This window comes from Microcaecilia unicolor, chromosome 5, assembly GCF_901765095.1.
Source record: "Microcaecilia unicolor chromosome 5, aMicUni1.1, whole genome shotgun sequence".
NCBI lineage: Eukaryota > Metazoa > Chordata > Amphibia > Gymnophiona > Siphonopidae > Microcaecilia > Microcaecilia unicolor.
The window spans coordinates 233,491,672-233,515,652 of NC_044035.1; positions in this window are offsets into that span (position 1 = coordinate 233,491,672).

Sequence of the window (23,981 nt, forward strand, 5' to 3'; positions counted from 1 at the left end):
TAGCGCATGGCTATTTACCGTCCTAATTTAAAAAAGCCTTTTTTTCCCCAGCCATGGTAAAATTTCACGCATCCAAACTACCGCAGGCCACGTTTTACCACAGCTTAGAAAAAGGGCCCCTTAGTGCCCAGCTTTTTTGGCGTCTAACTTTTACCACCATTTATAGGCTTCCTCCCTACGTCTGTACCTGAGGCAATGGAGGGTTAAGTAACTTGTTCAGCATCACAAGGAGCAGCAGCAGCAGGATTTGAATCTGGCTTCCCTGGTTGTTAGCTCTGTGCTCTAATCATTAACAACTCCACTCCTTCCTTCTCAATATCTTCCTCTATTCTATACCCCTGGAGGTTGGGGGGAGAAAAAGTGAAATCTGCAGGGGACTGTGTCATATTGCCATGTGAATAATTTAACATGCCTGCAGCCCAAAAGAAAAATGTTTCCACTCTTATCAGCTTTTGGAAAATCACATGTCAGCAGGGGAGCGGGGGCACCTGAGCTGGGCTCTCATAGTCTTCCCAGTGTCCTGCTGCAGTGAGTGGAAATTTCTGAAATGGCCCTCATTAACCTACAAATTTAAATACACACAAACTCGCACACACACAAGTGAGCAGGCACCCGTGCAGGGCAGAGCTCAGCCGCATGATGTAGGATGGCATGTGGGTGGGCTACCTTCAGTAGAAGGGTTTAGTCATGCATCAGTAAAAGTGATCGAGCTCGTGGGAAAGAGCTTAACAGCCCTCATACTGTTCAAGGATTTAACCTGAAAAGCTGTTTCATGAAAGGTTTAATTCCAAATAAAAGCTGTAAGAACCCTTTGACTTACAAGGGCTCTGCTTAGCTTGTACATGTCGACCCCTGGATGTTTAAAAACAAAGATATCTAATTCATTTCAGTGTAAGCCACAAACATTCTTGGAGTATTTCATTTTCACCTGGGAAACAAAGGGAAGAAAATCAATGGAAAGGAAAAGGCATTTCATTATAGGAAAACTATAGGTCTGATTAAGATAATAACTTTTTTCATAGGCAACACACGTCAGTCATGCTAAAGGTTTCTTCCCGTCGTAAAGCTGATGCACTAATTATTTTCTTGATTGACCTAGATTCATAAGAGCCAACTTTTCAAAATTATTGGGGGTGCTAAGCCCAATGGAAATGACCCCGTCGTAAAGCTGATGCACTAATTATTTTCTTGATTGACCTAGATTCATAAGAGCCAACTTTTCAAAATTATTGGGGGTGCTAAGCCCAATGGAAATGACTCCTCCCTGGACACATACAAGGAATTTTCTCAATATTGGGGGTGCTCAAGCACCCACAGAGTCGGCTCCAATGCCTAGATTTGTATGAAAATTGTCTTCCCTACGTCTATCAAGAAAATGCTTAGTGCATCAGCACGTAGGCAAGACAATTTCCATACGAATCTAGGTCAAACTGAGGCCATAGCAGGACATGACTGGGTCACATCTCCATTGGATTGAAATGCAGCTCCATGAGGCTCAGTCCTCATCATAAGATCAACACTGAGATTATACAGTAGGTACCCTATGACTCAAGCTTCCTGACAACGATTTAGTAGAGGAGTAAGTTATCAATTAGAGTAGCAGGCTGAAGATAAGAGAAACCAAGTTTCAAATCTGCTTCAACCAATACTCCTTTTGACCTTGAACAAGTCACATCATCCTCAATTGCCTCAGGTATTCACATAGATTGTAAACTCTTTGGGAATGGTACTTAGTGTACCTGATCTCTAATTATACTGTATGCTGTAGTGAAATTAAAGTATTAGGCGTAGTATTGGATTCAAGTTTATCATTTCGCTCTCATATATCAGCAGTAGTAGGTAAATGTTTCTTCACATTCTTCACATTACAGCAGATTCGTTCAGTTCAGCATTTATTGGAAAAAGGGGCACTGCAAATTATCAGAATGGAACAAAAAAGGAGCAAGATCACAGGAGATAAAGCCAAAACGTCTAATTTATTCACCACACATAAAAATCAAATCATAAGTGAAAAGCCCAACAAGATCTTGTTTCGCCCTAGACAGGGCTGCATCAGGGGCTTCAATAACAACCTGAAGGTGGTCCCACAGAGTATCACCTACAGGTTAAAACAGCTTCAGTTCCTGAGAAGCAGCAAAAAAAGTGCAATGATTTTGGTACATAAGATTCTTTACGTTGATTCTCCTTTATTTGTTTCCCGATTTGTAGTACCTATACTCCCTCTCGTGTTCTTTGGTCTGCCCAGCAGGGCCAGTTGGTGGTTCTGTCCCCTCACCATTCCATGTTTAGTTTGGTGGGTCCTATGCGCTGGAACCAGCTTCCAGTTTCATTACAGATGGAAGTTCCTTGCAATCCCTTAAGAAGTTGTTAAAGACACATCTTTTTTGGGAAGTTTTTGAAGTAGACTTCTAATCGGACTCCTATTTGGGTTCTCTGTAGAAGTGGGTAGTGTAGATGGGATTGTGTGCTGAGGCCTAGAGACATGATAGTCCTGCAGTACTTTTATCTTTCTCTTTGACTTTCCTTCATAATGTTGGAGTTCTTTTCGGCAATTTGTGTCCTGATTTTTGTATTGTTTATTGTACTCTGTGTTGATGGCTTTTCCAAAGCAGTTAATCAAGTGAAATAAACCTGAAAGCTGTAAGCCGTCTATTTCCATCCTAAAAAGTAATGAGTATAACAAACTAGTCTATGAGTATAATCAATTCCTATTTAATTGAAGCTTTCATATTTGGAACAAAACTTTATTTAATACTAGTAAAAAAGGCCCGTTTCTGTAGGCAAGGAAACGGGCCTTAGGCAGGCAATTCCCTCCCCCCCCCCCGTGCTATGGCCCCCTCGAAACCCACCCCCTCCCACGAACCTGTCGATCCCCCCCCCCCGGAACGCCGAAAACTGCCGCCACCGCCGCCACCATTGTTGTGCTACCTTCCCTTCCCGTAGGTTCTTCAATCATCTTCTTAGAAAGTTTAACTCAGTGCGTCTGACGTCAGACGCACTCAGTTAAACTTTCTAAGAAGTTGATTGAAGAACCTACGGGAAGGGAAGGTAGCACAACAACGGCAGCGGCGGTGGCAGCAGTTTTCGGCGTTCTGGGGAGGATCGACAGGTTCGTGGGAGGGGGTGGGTTTTGAGGGGGTCATAGCGCGGGGGGGGGGGTGACAGCTGATTCCGAGGCAGTAGGAGGAGTAGGGAAACACGCTGCGCCTGTTTCCCTACTCCTCCCCTTGCCTTGGAATCAGCTGTGTTGACGTCAGTGACGTCCGTGCATGTCTGCCTCGCAGACCACTTGCAGCCAGGGAGCCACGGTCCCAAGCATAGAACGATGGAGGTGAGAATTATTATATAGGATCATAGTGCTGTAAAATTCAACTGTCCTCATAAGAATGAGGCAATCATCCACTTGAATTGAGGAAGACACCTATTTGGGCAGACTAGATGGGCCATGCTGGTCTTTATCTAATATCATGTACTGTTACTACTCTAAGATGGCATACAGGCATTGCTGTCTTTCCATCTGAAACTAGGAAACCTTCTATATCCAGCCCATTTGATCAGCTTATTACTTCAGCAGCCATTGTAGTCACTAGCAGGGTACAATTGCCAACAACTTAAAATATCCTTAAACCCATAGAGGTACAGGTGGCTCCTAGTGAGTCAGCTGCAAGATGTTACCTGGTTTCTCTTAATGATGTGAATTTGATTGTGTCAGCAAGAGGAGGAATCCATGGAGCATCTACAGTGCAAGAGGGCAGCTGTTACCAACAGGTTGCCAGTCCTATCAAGTTTCCTTCATGTTGGTACTTTCTAGACCTAAGTTATTCAAAGTCATTAAATCGCGGGAGGATTGTGAAAAATTACAAGAGGACCTTACGAGACTGGGAGACTGGGCGTCTAAATGGCAGATGACGTTTAATGTGAGCAAGTGCAAAGTGATGCATGTGGGAAAGAGGAACCCGAATTATAGCTACATCATGCAAGGTTCCACGTTAGGAGTCACAGACCAAGAAAGGGATCTAGGTGTCATCGTTGATGATACGTTGAAACCTTCTGCTCAGTGTGCTGCTGCGGCTAAGAAAGCAAACAGAATGTTAGGTATTATTAGGAAAAGAATGGAAAACAAAAATGAGGATGTTATAATGCCTTTGTATCGCTCCATGGTGCGACCGCACCTCGAATATTGTGTTCAATTCTGGTCACTGCATCTCAAAAAAGATATAGTGGAATTAGAAAAGGTGCAGAGAAGGGTGACGAAAATGATAAAGGGGATGGGACGACTTGCCTATGATGAAAGGCTAAAGCGGCTAGGGCTCTTCAGCTTGGAGAAAAGGCGGCTGAGGGGAGATATGATAGAGGTCTATAAAATAATGAGTGGAGTTGAACGGGTAGATGTGAAGCGTCTGTTTACGCTTTCCAAAAATACTAGGACTAGGGGGCTGTTATGATCGTGGTCAGAACCCCTCTCAAACTTACCTTTTGCCTGGGGGTTAGCTTTTTAGCTGGCTTCTGTTCTGTTTTTCTGTCCTTTCTGAGCTGGCTCTGTCTCTCTGTGCTGGCAGCTTCCAGCAGCATGGGGTTAATTGTCTCACTTCACTGCAGCTGTGGGTGTGGTCTGAGTTGCTCTACCTCTCCCTGGGTGTACTGGCTTCAGGAGCTTCTCGGTGCTGCATTGATGTGGGTTGGGCCTCTCGGGGTTTGAATATGTTCTGCCTGGCTCTAGGGAGAGTGACATCATCTGGGAGGGCCTTGATAAGGAAGTGGGTTCTTTCCTTCAGGGCCTTCGCAACGTTTGCTTCTGGCTACTTGCTTTAGGTCCAGGTTAGTTTAGTGCAGTGTGCACTTGTGACTTGTGTGTTTGACTTCCCTGTTTTTCCCTTTTGTTACGGTGTGTAGCACTGCTGTTAGTGCAGTGCTGGAGTTTGGTGCTGGGAGCTCCCCTGTTAGTAAGTGTTTAGGAAGCACCTTTTGTTGTTTGGGTATTTGGCTTTCCTGCTTGTTTCCTTGTGCTTTCCCCGCTTTTCCTCGTGACCTGTGTTTAGCTGCTGTAGCTGGGTGCTTAGGAAGCACCGGGGTGAGAACCCATGTTTAGCTGCTGCAGCTTGGTGCTTAGGAAGCACCAGGGTTAGGTCTGGCATTTGTCTTCTCTTCCTTTTCCCTTGTGGCTTCCCTGCACTTCTGTTAGTGTAGGGCGTAGGGGCACCCCTGTTAGTTTCTGTTAGGAGCACTGCTGTTGATGGAGGGCTTAGGAGCTTTTCTGTTGGTGCTGGGCTTAGGAACACTTTTGGTCACTTTAGGAGTTAGGTGCACTTCTGTTCAGCTTGTTCTAGTCCTGGTCCCTGTGTTGTCCAGTAAGTCCTGCCGGCTACTCGAACCCAGGAGCTCAACTCCTGGGGGGCTTAGTAGCTAAGTGCAGGTGAAGCTGTGTGGACCAGTCCGGTGTGCTCCAGTCCAGTGTTCCAGTCCTGTGTCCTCCAGTCCGAGGGATTTCAGTCCAGTGTTCCAGTCCGGGGTTCCAGTCTTGTGTCCTCCAGTCCGGGGAATTCCAGTCCCGTGTTCCAGTCCGTGTGATCCGGCTCGGTGGGCGGTGCCTGCAGTCCCTGCCGGTGTCAGTGTGCTTGCCCAGCGTTGGTTGGTGGGTTTTGCCTGCTGCTGTCGCTCCTCGTCAGCAGCCCAAGGGCTCACATTTGCTCCAGAGCCCAGCCCCGCGGGCTCTGAACCTGAGAACCTGACAGGGGCATGCGATGAAGCTACAATGTAGTAAATTTAAAACGAATCTGAGAAAAGATTTCTTCACTCAACGTGTAATTAAACTCTGGAATTCATTGCCAGAGAATGTGGTAAAGGCGGTTAGCTTAGCAGAGTTTAAAAAAGGTTTGGAGGACTTCCTACAGGAAAAGTCCATAGACCATTATTAAATGGACTTGGGGAAAACCCACTATTTCTGGGGTAAGCAGTATAAAATGTTTTGTACTTTTTTGGGATCTTGCCAGGTATTTGTGACCTGGATTGGCCACTGTTGGAAACAGGATGCTGGACTTGATGGACCTTTGGTCTTTCCCAGTACGGCAATACTTATGTACTTATGGATAAACCATTCAAAGCGGTTTACAAGGAGAATAAAGAAACTTTTAGATAAAGAATCTTCAAAGTGTACTCATTTTTAACAACTGTATGCTATGTATGTTATATTTACATTACCTCAGGAATAATATTCCAATAATGGAGGTAAGTACAGGGTCATCAGTTTGATATACCACCTTTCTGTGGTACAACCAAAACAGCTTACATATATGCATTTTCTCTGTCCCGAGTGAGCTTATGATCTGAGTTCTTGCATCTGAGGCAATGGAAGGTTAAGTGACTTGCTTAGAGTCACAAGGAGCTGCAGCAGGAATTAAACCCAGTTCCCCAGCTTCTCAGCCTACTGCACTAACCCTTAGGCTACTCCTCCATACCACAGGGAAGGGAATATTGTTATTCTTCAGTAAAGTTCTTATCCGTGATTGATGGTGGTGGATTAGTTGGCAAGGATGCCAACTGTATAAACGCTTTTTATAGAAATATTTATTGTACTTAAGTTTACAACTTTGGTCATTTTAGCTGCTAAGTGGCCAGTTATTTGCGGTGGTGCCCGCCTAATGGTCCAGATTGATTCTAATTTAGATGGATTCAGTTTTAGTCTATGATCAGTTAATCAGGAAGTCAGGGGAGTCAGATCCAGAGCAACCTGGTCAAAGTGTCGGCCACAATCTCAATATTGTTGGTAAGTAGAAGGCATTGAAACCAAAACTCTGAATTACCATAGCCAGTAATAGAGTAAATAAAACAGGCCAAGAACAGAATCCAGTGGTACTCCACAGGTCAGGGGATGATAGTAGATGATCAGAGATCATCAAAAACCCTAATGGACCACTGGTGAAAGAAGAGACATGCCATTCTAGGAGTATTCCATCAATTCCAACTGCTAATTGTCACGAAAGCAGAAGAGGAACGATCTACAAGGTCAAAGCAATGCTTAGGTGGAGCAGAACAATTATAGCAATTTTTCAGCCTTTATCTGAGAATGGATCTCATTAAGCATGTCTACAAGTAAGAATTCTGTGCTGTGACCTACCCTTAATCCAGATTGTGCTTAGCTGAAAGGCACACATTTTTCTACAAAATTGCAGCGTGATGATAGACAACCTTTTCGAAAATATCAATTTAAGAACATAACACTCAAAGTTTGGAGCCTGAATCCTTAGAATATCAGCTTCTTAAGCTCCTATGTTTGACTGAAAATAGGGGACAGATTTAGGCCTCTAACGTAGGAGCCTACATCTAGAAGCTCAGCATTTTAAAAATATTTCTTTATTGAAATACCAACAGTAAAAAATAAAATACAGTAACAACTAGGGTCGGTCTTAGGCAGGGGCGACAGGAGCAGTTGCACAGGGCCTCGCGCCTCCAGGGGCCCCGCGGCGCTTCCTCTCGCTCCCTGCCATTTGATCCTCAGCTGCTTTCCTTCCAGCTGCCCTGTGTTTAAAAGGTTGCAGCGGCGGCAGAGGTAGCGAAAAAGCAAGCTCGCCTCTAGCCTTTAAGCCTTCCCTTCTCTCTCAGCGTGCACTGTACCACCTTTCTGTGATGCAATTTCCTGTTTCCGGTTTCTGTGAAGGTTGAGAGAGAAGGGAAGGCTTAAAGGCTAGAGGCAAGCCTGCTTTTTCGCTCCACTGTCGCCACTGCGACTTTTTAAACGCAGGGCGGCTGGAAGGAAAGGAGGGCTATGGAAAACTGAAGGCACAGGTGGGGCTGGGGTTGGGAACTGAAACTTGGGGGCTAAGAAGGGGGGTAAGTTAAGTTGGGGGCTGGGGCGGGCAAGTCACTGGACATGGAGGGGAGGGCAGCGGAGAATTGCTGGACATGGATGGGATGGGGTGGGATGGGAGGGCAGGGAACAGAGGAGAATCACTGGATGTGGATGAGAGGGGAGGACAGGGGGCAAAGGAGAATCACTGGGCATGGATGGGTGGGGAGGGCACGGGAGAGAGGAGAGTTGCTGGACATGGATGGATGGAGGGGAGGGGAGAGAGGAGAAATGATGGACATGGATGAGAGGGGAGGGCAGGCGACAGAGGAAAATCACTGGATGTGGATGAGAGGGGAGGACAGGGGGCAAAGGAGAATCACTGGACATAGATGGGAGGGGAGGGCAGAGGAGAATTGCTGGACATGGATGGGTGGGGAGGGCAGGGGAGAGAGGAGAGTTGCTATGGATGGAGGGGAGGGCAGGAGAAATGCTGGACATGGATGGAGGTGAGAGAAGACAGGAAGGAGATGCACATGGATGGAGGAGAGGGGAGAGTTGAAATGCTGGATATGGATGGAGGGAAGGGAAGAGAGAGGACGTGAGATGAAGTGAGATGAACATGGATGGAGGGGAGGAGAGCGAGGAGAAATGCTGGACATGGATGGAGGAGAGGGAAGAGAGAGGAAGGAGATGCAAATGGATGGAGGGGAGGGAAGAAAGAGGAAGGGGATGCATACTGATGGAGATGAGGGAAAGGGAAAAGAGGATAAAAACTGCACACGGCTGGAGAAAATAGGCAAAAGCTGGATCCACTCTATACCTCCTCCAGTCAAGTCCACGGAGGACCCAGCTTTTACCTATGGATGTAGGGCAAGAAATGAAGAAGAAAGGAGAAAGAAATTGAAAGGAAGCCCTGGAAGTGGAGTTAAGGGAACAGATAGAGAGCAGCAGAATCAGAGACTGGGACCAACATGATCAGAAAAACAAAGTCACAAGACATCAAAGGTAGAAAAAAATCATTTTATTTTCATTTTAGTGTTTTGAGTATGTCCAATTTGAGAATTTACATCTGCTGTCTTATTTTGCAATGTATAACAATGTTCTGTTTTTCTGGTATTGTGCTACGTGCAGAGTCTGTATGCTAATTTGGTTTGTGTCATTTTAGGTATACTGGAGCTGTAACAGCTTACAGAAATGATTTATAATGAAAAAAAAAGCAAGTTATTTTTCTTCTCCTGTTCTGGTGTAATGTTTTCAATGATTACTGTTAATATGCACCATGGTTGGTAAAAGGGTGTGGCCAAATGTGCCAACATTGTCCAGTTCAGCACACTATTAGCAGCCAAGTTCATACACAGTTAATTATGTTCAGTGGAAAATAAATCTGCTGGCTCAGGCTGCTTGCTATCTGAATATTCAATCACTGTTTCATTATTGCTACCAAGTATTACATATTAAGGGGATTCATTCTAATTCATTTATCTAGTCCTTACGTACACATGGTTTTGCTTTTTAAACCCAAAGGTTTCCTAGTATAGCATTTTTCATGTTTGAATTAGTTTTTGTATACAAGTTTTGCTTGATTTGTCTTTATTTGAAATAAAAGAAAATGTTTAAAACATATCTTGTCAACAAGGGGCGGGGCTGGTGGGACTGGGGGGGGGGGGGGGGGGGGGGGGGCAGCGAACTGGTCTGCACAGGGCCCCGCAGTTGCTAAGACCGGCCCTGGTAACAACTAAACAACTGTCCCCTTGTTGGCCAAATCTGTTTCCTTCATGAATAAAACAAACATATTTTGCCAACAAGGGGACAGTTTTTTTAGTTGTTACTGTATTTTTTTTAACTGTAAATATAGATAAGGTTTTAAAAACATTTTATTTACCCATTCCTAATCCCCACCCACCCCTCTTCCTAAACCTCCTGAGACAATAGAGACTCTTACATGCTCCCCAGAGAGAAAAATCCCAACCAAACAGGTATCACTATAAAACTCAGGAATAGTTCTCCTCTCCCATCCAACCAAAACAATTCAACTACAGGTTGCTATGAGTCTCTTCTGAGAACATTACCCAGAGGATCTCCTATAGTTTTTAAAAAGCTACCAAACTGCTAGAATCCACTCACCCCACCCTTATACACTCTATCAAGTCTAATAGTAATTTTTACCACTGAGTTTCTGTGAGTGGGTGCCTTTCTCGTCTTCGAAGATACATAATATATTCCTTTTACCCATTCTTTCTGCAAATGTTTATTTTCCATATCATTTAACCATGTTTCTTGCAAATACACAATATGAATATAGTGTTTCTGCAGATGGGACAGTATCTGGTGTTGTTTCACCAGAGGTCCAATTCTCAAAACATTCTGCTTATAACCTTTGTGAAACTCCTTATTCTCTTCCATCAGTGCCTTTTGGATAGCTTCTGGGCTGCCATAGTGCTGGTCAAGTCTTTCCCACATTTGAATGGGGTCATTCAAATATACATCCTTTAATCTCGTTATACGATCTGCTGACTCAGTTCCCAGCCATTTATTATCAGATTCATTTCTTGCTTTGGGGTGGGCTTCATAATTGCTATGGCATCCATAAAGTCAGATCTCCACCCTCTATACTTTTCGGGGCAGTCTTTGAACTGGGTAACTCCTATGTTCACCATCTTTTTGCAAGCCATATATGTTGCTAGATCTTCTGTCTGTTGTTTCTAATGTGATGGCAGTAAGTACCTGTGGCTGGCTGTTTGCCACAATTTGTCTTGAGTCTGGTGTGGAGTATGGCTGGTTGGGTGTCTCTTGCTTAATCACAGTCCCCCTAATATTCAGCGCTATTTAACCAGCCACAATGGCTGCTGACCAGTGCTTAACCGTCTATCTGCCAATATTCAGCAGGGGATAACCGGCTATTTCCCACTGAATATCATCTGGTTATATTTCCAGATATAACTGGCTGTTGATTTTTAAAGCTGGTTTAGCGGTCATATTTGGTTGCGAGTTAACATGGGATATCTTTGGCTGTTTAAAGCTAACTGGCTAAGTCTGAATATTGACTTAGCTGGTTATCTTTAAACTGACCATAAATAAACCAGATATTCAATGTCGGTTACCGGAAACGGCCCGTCATCGAATATCCAGGCTCAGCACCAACTACGGGAGTTAACCGGTCTAACGCCTGCGGTCTGAATATCGGCCCCAGTGTGTTCAACTGATGCCCTCCCTTGATTCAGCTGCTCAAACATTATTTGAGCCCAGTTCCTGTGTGGCCCCAGAGTCTGTGGCTGAAATGACGTTTTTCCCTTGGTGCGCTTTCCTGGAGCGAAAACCAGTAGTAGTTAATCCATATGTGTGCAAGTGTGTGGATCACTGTGGTGGCGGTCCACCTCCATGACGTGCTTTGCCTTAGGCTTGCTTCTTTCAGGTGAGCTAGACTCTGGTGGGGAGGGACATACTTTCACTAAATCTGATGACTCTTCTGAGTCAGACTGTGACTGAGCAGTAGCATATGCTGGGATATGAGCCTTAACATAGGCTGCAGTTCGCTGGGCAGAATCCTCTGTGGTAATGCCACTAAGCTTGTTCTCCATGTCATTCTACTTTGTAGCTGTTTCAAGTACTACTACTACTTAACATTTTTAAAGCGCTGTTACGCAGCACTGTACAATTTAACATGGAAGGACAGTCCCTGCTCAAGGAGCTTACAATCTAAAAGACAGGTGCACAATCTAAAGACAAGTGTACAATCTAAAAGACAGGTGAACAATCTAGAGACAAGTGTACAATCTAAAAGACAAGTGTAGAGACAATCTGATAGGGCATACTATGTTTCTCGAAAGGTTAGGTGCCGAAGGCAGCATTGAAGAGGTGAGTTTTAAGCAGAGATTTGAAGATGGGTAGGGAGGGGGCTTGGCGTAGGGGTTGAGAAAGATTGTTCCAGGCATAGGGTGAGGCAAGGCAGAATGAGCAGAGCCTGGAGTTGGCAGTGGTGGAGAAGGGTGTTGAAAGGAGGGATTTGTCCTGAGAGCGGAGGTTACGGGCGGGAACATAGGGGGAGATGAGGGTAGAGAGGTAGTGAGGAGCGGCAGACCGAGTGCATTTGTAGGTAAGGAGTAGAAGCTTGAATTGTATGTGGTATCTGATCGGAAGCCAGTGAAGTGACTTGAGGAGAGGGGTGATATGAGTATATCGGTTCTGGCGGAATATAAGACGTGCGGCAGCGTTCTGAACGGATTGAAGGGGGGATAGATGGCTGAGTGGGAGGCCGGTGAGGAGTAAGTTGCAGTAGTCAAGGCGAGAGGTAATGAGAGCGTGGACGAGAGTTCGTGTGGTGTGCTCAGAGAGGAAAGGGCGAATTTTGCTGATGTTGAAGAGGAAGAAGTGACAGGTCTTGGCAGTCTGTTGGATATGCGCAGAGAAGGAGAGGGAAGAGTCGAAGATGACTCCGAGGTTGCGGGCAGATGGGATGGGATGGGGAGGATGAGGGTGTTAACAACTGAGATAGAGAGTGGAGGAAGAGGAGAAGTGGGTTTAGGTGGAAAGACGAGGAGCTTGGTTTTAGACATGTTCAGCTTCAGGTGGCGATTGGACATCCAGGCAGCAATGTCAGATAAGCAGGCCGATAACTTGACCTGGGTCTCGGCGGTGATGTCTGGTGTGGAGAGATATAGCTGGGTGTCATCAGCATAAAGATGATACTGAAAACCATGAAGTGAGATAAGTGAGCCTAGGGAAGAGGTGTAGATTGAGAAGAGAAGGGGTCCAAGGACAGATCCCTGGGGAACACCAACAGATAGTGGGATGGGAGTGGAGGAAGATCCATGAGAGTGTACCCTGAAGGTGCGGTGGGAGAGATAAGAGGAGAACCAGGAGAGGACAGAGCCTTGGAACCCAAAAGAGGACAGTGTGGCGAGAAGTAAATCATGATTGACAGTGTCAAACGCAGCAGATAGATCGAGGAGGATGAGGATGGAATAGTGGCCTCTGGATTTGGCGAGGAGCAGGTCGTTGCAGACTTTAGAGAGTGCTGTTTCCGTTGAGTGAAGAGGGCGAAAACTGGATTGAAGTGGATCGAGGATGGCATGAGAGGAGAGAAAATCTAGGCAGCGACTGTGAACGGCGCGCTCGAGTATTTTGGAGAGGAAGGGTAGGAGAGAGATGGGGCGGTAGTTGGAGGGGCAGGTAGGGTCAAGTGATGGTTTTTTTAGGAGAGGTGTGACTACGGCGTGCTTGAAGGTGTCAGGGACAGTTGCAGTGGAGAGAGAAAGGTTAAGGATGCGACAGATGGAGGGGGTGACAGTATGGGAGATGGTGTTAAGTAGGTTGGTGGGGATGGGATCGGAGGAACAGGTGGTGCATTTCGAGGAGGAAAGAAGGCAAGAGGTTTCATCCTCGGTGATCTCCGGAAAGGAGGAGAAAGAGGCCATGGTTGGTTGGTTGTTGGATGGGGCTACAGGCTGAAGAGGAGATGGTGGCCTGGTAGTGAACTCAAGGTTGATCTTTTGCACCTTGTCGTGGAAGTAGTCAGCCAGTGATTGAGGAGAGAGTGAAGGGGGAGTGGGAGCGGGGGGCACTTTGAGGAGGGAGTTAAGGGTGGTGAAGAGACGACGAGGGTTGGAGCTGAGAGAATTGGTCAATTGGGTGTAGTAGTCTTGTTTTGCAAGGAATAGGGAGGAATGGAAAGATGATAGCATGAATTTGTAGTGAAGGAAGTCTGAATGGGTACGAGATTTCCTCCAGAGGCGTTCAGCGGATCAGGTGCAGGAGCGAAGGTAACAGATGCAAAGGGTCAGCCAAGGCTGGGGATTAGTACGCTTAGTGGGGCGGGAGGTGGGTGGGGCGAGGGTGTCCAAAGCGGAGGAGAGAGCGGCATTGTAAGCGGAGACCGCTTTGTCTACAGTCTCGGAGGACATGATGGAGGGGAGGAGATTAGAGATACTAGAGGATAAAGTGTGTGTGTGTGTGTGGGGGGGGGGGGGGGGTCAATAGCCTGGAGATTCCTGGAGGTGGTGGTTAAAGTTGGACGGGGCAGGGGGGGGTGAAGAAGTGTAAAAGTGATCAGGTGATGATCGGAGAGAGGTAGAGCAGAAGCGTGGAAATTGGAGGGTGAGCCGGAGGAGGAGAGGACGAGGTCAAGACAATGGCCGTCACGGTGAGTAGGGGTGGTGGAGCATAGCTGGAGGTTGAATGAGGATGTAAGGGTGAGGAACTTAGAGGCGTTAGGGTCGGATGGGTCATCAGCGTGTATGTTAAAGTCTCCGAGAATGAGTGACGGAGATGAGGGTTCAAGAAAGACGGAAAGCCAAGCATCAAAGTCGGTGAGGAAGGAAGAGAAGGATTTATTAGGGGGGCGGTAGATGACTGCGTCTCTGAGTGGCAGCGGGTAGAATAGCCGGATGGAGTGGGCTTCAAAAGATGAGAAGCAGTGAGACTGCGGTAGGGGGAGGGGTTGGAAACTACAGGAGGGCGAGAGTAGTAGCCCAACGCCTCCACCGCGGCCAACTGGGCGGGGAGTGTGGGAGAAGAGATAACCTCCATGGCAGAGGGCCGCAACTGAGGCCGAGTCTTCCGGGGAGATCCAGGTTTCGGTTAGGGCGAGCAGTTGAAGGGAGAGACAGATGAAGAGATCGTGGGTGAAGGGCAGTTTATTGCAGACTGAGTGGGCATTCCACAAGGTGCATGAGAAAGGGAGGGAATGGGGGGGAGGAGGGGAATAGAGACAAGATTGGAGACATCCCGGAATCGTTCGCGTGGGTAGGACGGGGACAGGTACGGGGGACCTGGATTAGGGTTAATGTCTCCCGCGGATAGCAGGAGGAGGAGCAAGAGAATGCGGAGGAGGGTGGGGGAGGTCGGGCGGCGAAGGCGGCAAAGACGGGGTGAACTTAGGAGAAATGGGGACGGGTTAATTGCAGGAAGGAAGTGTTGAAAGCAGTGGCGTAGCCAGACTGCCAATTTTGGATGGGCCTGAACCTAAAGTGGGTGGGCACAAAAGTTTCTCTCTATCCCCCTTCCCCAGCAAAATTTAGTCACACTAATCAGATGCATTTGTCAAATAGGAGTAAAGTGCTGCTTTTCAGTGCATCAGGTTTCAGAAAATTTATTTAAAAGCCTAACACCCTTTTCAATGAGCTTTCAGAGGCCAAAACCTCCTGCCTCAGGTCAGCATAACGCTGTTATGGTATCCTCTCCTGACCTAAGGAAGGAAGTATTGGTCTCTGAAACTTTATTAACACAGGTACCATATTACATTATCCTAAATTAAAATAAAATTTTCTTTACCTTTGTTGTATGGCCATTTACTTTTTCTCATTGTGTTGCTCCCAGTCTCTAGATTCTACTTTCCTTCGTCTTTCTCTTGCCAGGGTTTCCTGTCCATTCACCACCTATGGCTTTTCATCTTTTCCTCACCCTTGTTCTCCACATGCCCCTTCCTCTTATTCTCCAGTCTTTCCCTACTCTGTCCTCTCCCTCTTTCCATCCAGCAGCTCCCCTCTTTCTTTTGCATCCAGCGTCTCCTTTTTCTCCCTACCCTTCCATCCAGTGTCTTCCCTCTTTCTCTCCTCATCCTTCCACCCATCTACCCTCTCTCCTGATCCTTTCATCTAGTGTCTCTATCTCTCCACCCTTTTCTGTTCAGTCTCCCCTCTCTCTCTCTCCACATCCTTCCAGTCTCTCCCCTTTCTCTCTGCATCCTTCCATCCATCACCACTCTTTCTCTCCCTATCCTCCCATGTCCAGCGGCTCTCTCCCTTCCTCCTCTCCCTCCCATGTCCCAACAGCTCTCTCCCTTCCCTCCAGTCCCTTCTTCCTCTGCCTCCCATGTCCCAGCGGCTCTCTCCCTTCCCTCCAGTCCCTTCTTCCTCTCCCTCCCATGTCCCAACGGCTCTCTCCCTTCCCTCCAGTCCCTTCTTCCTCTCCCTCCCATGTCCCAGCGGCTCTCTCCCTTCCCTCCAGTCCCTTCTTCCTCTCCCTCCCATGTCCAGCAGCTCTCTCCCTTCCCTCCAGTCCCTTCTTCCTCTCCCTCCCATGTCCCAGCAACTCTCTCCCTTCCCTCCAGCCCCTTCCTCCTCTCCCTCCCATGTCCCAGCAGCTCTTTCTTTTCCCTCCAGTCCCTTCTTCCTCTCCCTCCCATATCCAGTAGCTCTCTCCCTTCCCTCCAGTCCCTTCTTCCTCTCCCTCCCATATCCAGTAGCTCTCTCCCTTCCCTCCAGTCCCTTCCTCCTCTCCCTCCCATGTCCCAGCAGCTCTCTCCCTTCCCTCCAGTCCCTTCTTCCTCTCCCTCCCATATCCAGTAGCTCTCTCACTTCCCTCCAGTCCCTTCTTCCTCTCCCTCCCATATCCAGTAGCTCTCTCCCTTCCCTCCAGTCCCTTCTTCCTCTCCCTCCCATATCCAGTAGCTCTCTCCCTTCCTTCCAGTCCCTTCTTCCTCTCCCTCCCATGTCCCAGCAACTCTCTCCCTTCCCTCCAGTCCCTTCCTCCTCTCCCTCCCATGTCCCAGCAGCTCAGCCATTTTTCCTCCAAGTCCGCCCATCTGCATCCTTCACGCTGTCTCTATCCCTTTTGTCCCACGGAGGCAGCACTTCCTTCCTGCCCTGTCTTCTCCCCAAGCTCCGCTGCATCGGTCTCTCCCTGCAAGTGGAACCCTCCTTCGCCGGTCGCGCTGCGCTGCCATGCACATGCAGCTTCGCTCCTCCCCCTGCCGCGTTCATCCGGCCCTAAACAGGAAGTGCATCACAGAGGGCCAGATAAACACGGCAGGGGGAGGAGCGTAGCTGCGTGTGCAATTGCATGGCAGCGCAGCGCAGCACAACCGGCGAAGGAGGATTCTACTTGCAGGGAGGGACCGATGCAGCGGAGCTTCAAGAGAAGACAGGGCAGGAAGGAAGCGCTGCCTCCGTGGGACAAAAGGGATAAAGACAGCAATGCGGATGGGCGGCCTGGAGGGAAAATGGGTGGGGCTGGGCCCGTCCAGGCCCACCCGTGGCTACGCCCCTGGTTGGAAGTTAAGAGCTAGGAAGGAAGAGGGGGACAAGAGGGATGGTGAGGTGGTGGGGGATGAGGGTGAATAGGGTATTGCCGTGGCGGGCAGGGTGGGAGGGCAGCGAGTTCTAGTGGCAGACAGTGGGAGTAGGGGGGAAAGAAGATTAGGAAGGGACAGGGCAAGGAAGAGAACGTGGACAGGGGCCATAAGTAGTAGTAGTCGCAGTAGTAGTAGTAGTAGAGCACAGCAGCGGGACTGGAGCAAGCTGAACGAGCTTGGTTAGGCAGACTGGAACGAGCTGGGTTAGGCGGACTGGTACAAGCTGGAGCAGATGGACTGGAACAAGCAGGGAGAAGCTGGATCGGCGGGCTGGAACAAGCCGGGACTGGAACAAGCTGGAGCAGATGGACTGGAACAAGCAGGGAGAAGCTGGATCAGGCGAACTGGAACACGCTGGAACAAGCTGGGGCAGATGGACTGGGGTAAGCTGGAGCAGATAAGAGCTGAGCAGGAGGACCGGGTTAAGCTGGAACAGACGGACTGGAGGAATCAGGGGCGGAAGAGAGCAGCAGGACTGGGACAAGCTGAGACAGACTGACCGGAGCGAGCTGGATCAGGCGGACTGGGCGACGCTGGACCGAACAAGCACGTCTCTCCTCATCAGCAGCATCAATCAGAGCAATGTCTCACCTTTTTCAGTCCATGCAGCATCTTGGAAGGGGCAGGCAACAGTTTGGTGCAAGCTCGAGGTGGGTACGCTTCGCACCAGTCCCCCACGCCAGTCCGTCTAGGTCCTGGGCCTCGGCAGCTCGGGCATTGTCACGTGGGTAGGCTGCACTCATGTGGATCTTCCAGTGCCAATGGCACCGAGCCAGGGCCTGGCGGACCAGTTCCTCCTCCGCTGCAATCCCGATAGACCTTGACTGGGGTTCATCTCTCCACAAGCGAGGTCGCTCCAGACGCCCGACACCGCCCGGTGAGGTCGGGTGTGACACGGGTCACCTACGGTTCTCATGTCCTCCCAACCTGCTCGGTGCTGGCATTGGTCTGTGCGGTCATCGGTCGGTGCGGTCCCCAGTGTACCCTCTTGCTTCTACTCCGCGTAGTACACTGGTGGCGCGAAAGCTCCCGGGCCAGCCGGCTGTTCAAAGCGTGGCCGAACAAGGCCTTCCGCTCGACTGGACTCTCCGTGCGAGGGACTCCGTGACAGCTAAGCTTTCCGCTCGGCTGGACTCTCCCCGCGATGGGTGCCGTGAGATGCCAGGAGTGCCGGGCCACCGCTTCAGTCCAATTGTTCCGGTTCTGGCAGTACCTTATCTTGGGCCATGGAAGCTGCTTCTTTAGCTTGCTGGAGCATTTCCAAGACAATGTTTAACTCCGCATTCCTGTGTTCAGAGGCGGCATCAGCAATGGCAGCGGCAGCAGGAGTGTCAGTTGCTGCTTTCTTTCTGTCTTTTTCTAGTCTAAGTTTCTCAACTATAAAAAACACGTGACTTAGCAGCCTCAGCTTCTGTTTGCAATTTGATAGCAATAGAGCCCATAGCAGACCTGCTGGAATGGCTTGTGATCTGTGTGAGGTTCTGTGCCTTTAATTCCCTGTGTCACCCTGGCCTTGATAAACTTCTTCAGAGAGAGTGCTTTCTTGACTCTGTATTGAACTGATCTAGCTTCAGAGCTAATTAAGTATGCATCCTCTGAAAGCAGCATATACTGTGCAAACTAATGATAGCATTCCTTTGTCACCATACATCTGGTACTTTGAGTAAATGCACTGAGATCTTATTAAACTGAAGTCCACTGAAGAATCCCAAGATTTTTACTGAGACCCACAAGATTTTACTGGAGCTCACAAGATTTTACTGTCATGCCGTCTCACTGGGGTGATTGGCATGCAGTTTAAACCAGAGTATAGATTATCACTATGAGAAGACTCAGAACTCTTGAACCAAAATCTTCTTTAATGCAGTAATCAAACAAGGAAAAATAACTTACAGTTCAGATGTGCTGGACAAGAATTTTTGCCTTGCACACTGGGAGTCTTTTTAGCTTTCTTTCTTTCTTGCTTTCTTTCTTTCTCAAGCAAAAAACTTGAGATTGCAGCAACATGCTGAATAGTAATGCTGTTTATACCTTTACACTGGTAAAATCTTGATAGTGTCACAGTAGCATAGTAGCTTGAAGGGGATCATACAGCAAAATACAGCATAGCAGAGGAGAAATGTTGCAGACTAGCTCATACAGACCTAATGGAGAGGGAAAGGGGGACAACTAGCCCAGCATACACAGAGAACAAGGCAAGCCAGTAGAAAGAGTCGTATAAGACACAGGGAGCTGGACATTTGCTCTGAAAGAGTCAATTATAAGGAACTACAGGATTTGTAGTTCAAGAGCACAACCCAATTCCCTGCCTTCATGCAAATAGGGGCAGAACTGTCGCAGCTGACCAATGTAATCAGGAGCTTTACTCTGCCCTGTACATTTTGTACTGACCTCCCTAAGGAAGGAGGCTTGCTCATTGTAAGAGGCAGCACTGAGCAGTAGAGGAGGAGGTAACCTAGTGGCTGGTTCAGTGGTCTTGATGTTCAAGGATGGCCAGTTCAAATCTCACCAGTGGTGCCTATCACCTTCAGCTGCTCAGTTCACCCTCCATTACCACAGGTACATAATTAGTATGCAAACAGTCCTTTTTTGTGCTGCAACCAGGAGCTGCATTGTAGCCTGCTTGCATTTTGTACTTACCTCCCTAGGGAAGGAGGCATGCTCATTGTAGGATGCAGTCAGCCTCAGCCATGCCCTCCTGTAGACATTGTAGCTCCTCCATCTGTATCATCTTCATTGCAATTTGTCTGCCTCCTGCCCTTTGCCATTTTTCTCACTGTTCCCACGTGCATGACATCATCACACATTACACACTGATATTGGGGCTGAAATAACACCACCTAAGCTTCCACATGGATCAGATCAGTGCGACATGATCAGTGTGGAAATTAGACATGATGCTCAAGCTGGGCACAGATATTTATGACTGTATTCAATAAAGGGCATAAAACAGATGGTGCCCTTTATTGTATACATTTGTAAATATCCACGCCCATACTTTGGCACTCATCTGTTTATTTGGGTGCCATTTATAAAATGTATTATTCCCAAACATGGCTTCAAGCCCCCATAGAACTAACAGTTATGAACAATCCAAGCCAGCATGAGAGCAGTAAAAAGGCACAAACCGTGAAATGAACACTGTCAATGCAACAAAAGAGGGGTAAAGGACATACCAACAGTTACATGAAAAGAACAAAAGCAGTATCAATAGTGGCATGCATAACTCACAGCACCGAGAATGGTGCAAAGCAGCATAAACAGTGGCAGAAACACCTAGGACAACATAAGAGGGACAGAACAGCACCAAAAGTGGCATGAAGATGCAAAGGCAACATGAGAGGGACACAGTTGGCAGCAACTCCCCAAGACAATGAATATGAAAAGTTTGTGCATTTATGTTTAGTAGAAGGGGTGGAGTTAACCTCAAAGATTTACATATTACATATTAGATGACATCAGATAAAAACCTGAATGGTCCATCCAGTCTGTCCAATAAGATAAGCTCATAGCATAAGGTATGATATGATACTACATATGCATACTTGATCTTGATTTGTCCTTGCCATTTTCAGCACACAGACCGTAGATGTCTGCCCGGCATTGGCTTTGCTTCCTAGTTATTAGAGTTGCCATCTAAGTACTGCTAAAATTGTTTGGTTCCATTCTCTGTCTATACAGGATTCCTTTGTGTTATTCCTTGGATATTGGGGTTCAGTTGGGAGGTCAGCATTCTCAGTACTCCAAGGTCCACTGCGGCATCTAGGTGCACAAAATTTATCAGTCTGTGAAATATTGTCCGGGAGGCCATTTGGCAGTTGGGAGCTACAGGGTGTAGAAATCAATGTAATGTGGAGACAAGAATATCCCAAAGTGCCATAAAAGGAATAAAAGTCACAAGCAACAGTGGAATGAAGATCAAAGACACCAGATAGATACAAAGCAGGAAGAGACGAAAGGCAGGTTTCAAGCCCCAGTGACACTGATTGCAACCCGGGAGTGGTATAAAGATAGCCTGTTACTTGGGTCGGCGTTTTGCCACCAGTACAATATATATTTTTGTGACACCTTACAGTCCTCGGAAGCAGGTCTCTTGTTCGAAACGCTGTTTCCAACATAAACAGCAGCGTCAGGCAGTAGAACTCTTCAACCAGTGCTGAACCTGCACATGCAGGATAAGTGGTCGCTAATAATTTTTTAAAACATTTTTTCCTTTGTTTGTATTGGCTTGCATTTTGATGTGGTTTAACATCTAATGCTTTAAAGTAGGAATTTTATCAAACCTGGGGTGTAGCACACATTTGAAGTCTATACTATAGTTACCTTAAACAGAGGTGTTATAAAATGGAGGTTTTGGTTCCGGTAGGCTCAAGGGTTTGAAATAGCTGAGTGCTATAGGAGACCTAATGGCCTGGCCTCTGATATATATATATGATGCCTCTGGTTCCTTTTTCCTTCCCTTTTTCTTACATCACAGTATTCTTTGTTCTCTCTTGGTATGTTATTATATTTGAGGAGCGATAGATGATATATTATTTTTGTTTTTCCCTTTTTCTTGCTGATGGTACAAAGATAGCCAAGAATCTGAGGGTCACCAATGTAACCACACTTCATCATCGTAGTTAGGAATAACAGAATCACTCTTGTGAACAGGGCATGAACTTTTATGCCCAAAGGATTTAAACTGTCAGTATGGTTGGCTGGATAGGGATGGTAGATTACCAACTGCTGTTAAGAAGACATTGCATTGACAGAGAACAGAAAAGGGCATTGACACAGAATGGAAAAGGGCACAACAGAAGCTAAATGTCAGGCACCTCTCCAATCCCAGCATGAGGCAACTTTAAAAAAAAAATGCTCTTTAAGTACAAGCAAAGGTATGCTTGCTGTTCCTTCAGAAAAGCCTTGCTGTGCTCTTGTGACTTTACAGCAGTCAGTCTCAGGTTTGGAACTTGCTCACAGGCTCCAAACTGGAACTGATCTTCTGTCTTCTCACTGGAAGTTATTTATGTTGTTTTGAGCTTTTAGTCTTTTGCTGCTCGTAAATTGTTTCTAAACATTTTGGTTCATCTTTTTATTATTGGAATTTCAACATTTACAGCAATCATAAATCAATGAAAACAGAGGTTATATTAGGTGTATAGCCTCTGATTCTGTAATAGGTCACATACAACATCTGTGCGCTTAAATTTATAGAACGTCATTTTTGCATGCAAATGGCAAGCATACACTTAGAGCTATTGTATAACCTTAGCACTCAAATGGTTTAGCGTTCAAATGCAAGAGGGTATTCACTAGGGTGGGGCCTAGGTGGGGCTGATATTTACTTGCTTAGTTTATGTAATACTGTAATTTAAGTGCATATGTTTTTAGAGAATAGACTCACAGCCCGGGGATGTAGGCACCAAAATTGTGGTGACCTGTTATAGAATTGCCCACATAATCATATAAAACAACTATTTTTCACTTATGACTAGCCCACTTATATGATAAGAAGCCATGGGAAACATTTAATTTAATTTGGGTACATCTTATTCACTTACATAAAAGTTCATCAGTAACATGAATAATAATTACTAATTACACATAAAGGGCTGGATTCAGTAAATGACACTCAAAATTCATCGATGTAAATACAGAAGAACGAATACCCTCGCAGTCACAAAGACACAATGAATACAGCAAAGGTGATTCAGAAATTTAGGAGTCTTCTGAAGAATGTTTATACTGTGAAAACTCTGGAAGACTGTGAAGTCTTCTTCAAAACCTTCTGCGCAGTTTGTACTAAACTCTGTGTATGAGATAAAATTCATCGCCAGAAAAATTTGGCGCTAAGGGCTGGTGCCAAAAATGTGCTACTCTATAAGCCGCGCTTAAAGTTAGGCACAATTTATAGAATAGCACTTATGCCCAGGAATCTCACCTCACTTTAGGAGCGGCCATAAGTGTGTGTTATGTAATACCTTAGCGCTACTCCTAGCAGCCACCTGGGGATAATCCTGTGGCCATCTGGAGGATCTAACCCTTGCGCCTGTACTGTCATACCTTCAACCCACTTGCTGGATCCTGATTGCCTCTGGGTGAGTCTCCCATCTGCAAATTATTTCCTCAGTCATTTCTAGGGACTCGGGGAGCTGCAGTCCTAGGGGTCCCACCATTGGAGCCGACTCTGTGGGTGCTGTGGGTGCTTGAGCACCCCTCATTTTGAGAAAATTCCTTGTGTGTGTCCAGGGAGGGGTTATTTCCATTGGGCTTAGCACCCCCAATAATTTTGAAAAGTTGGCTCCTATGGGTCCCACAGTTCCAAGAAAACACCCACAGACCAAGAACACAAACTGCCAGGATTCTTAGTCAGTCCAGGGACAACAGAGCTAACAAATATGTTTATTATTTTTTTTAAAAAAGTAGAACAGTAAGTGTTAAAAGTTTTAAAGACTAAACAGTAACAGGTAAAATAACAAGGATTTGGTATTAAATCTAGCTGAACACTCTTTACTACTTAAGTAGTACCTGGGGAGATCAGAAAAAGAAACTGCTCACAGGAATTGAACAGGGCCTAAGTGCAGAGGTCGACTCCCTCCACACTCCCAACTGAGACTGAGGAGTTCTAGCACATTCTGGACACAGAGCACTAAGGCACTGGGCACTAAGGGAATCTGGCCAATGGCACTGCAGGTTATTTTTTCCCTAGGGTTTTTCTTCTTTTCTTTGGGGAAGATAAGCTACAAAGAAAACAGACATCTGCTACAGCTATAATTCAGAGGACAGCACCTCCTGCTGGCCATCAATGAAAATACACTGAAGGGGAAAAAGCCTCATAAAGCAACAATACACATTGCAAAGCATGAAAGTCCCCTGTTTCGCCACAGTGTGATTCTATAACGGGTGAGTACCCTTTATAGAATCACGCTTAAAGACGATTCCTGAGCCTAACCTTAGGCACTAGACTTACATCTGCAGAAATCTAGTATCAATGCTGGCACCCAAGTTAGGCGTGTTGAGGCCGTATTCTAGACTTCTGTGTGCAACTTTTTGGAATGCTTCTAACACACCCATGGCCACGCCCCCTTTTGAGTTACATGCTAGTAGAGTTAGACATCATGCATTATAGAGTAGTGCGCAAGT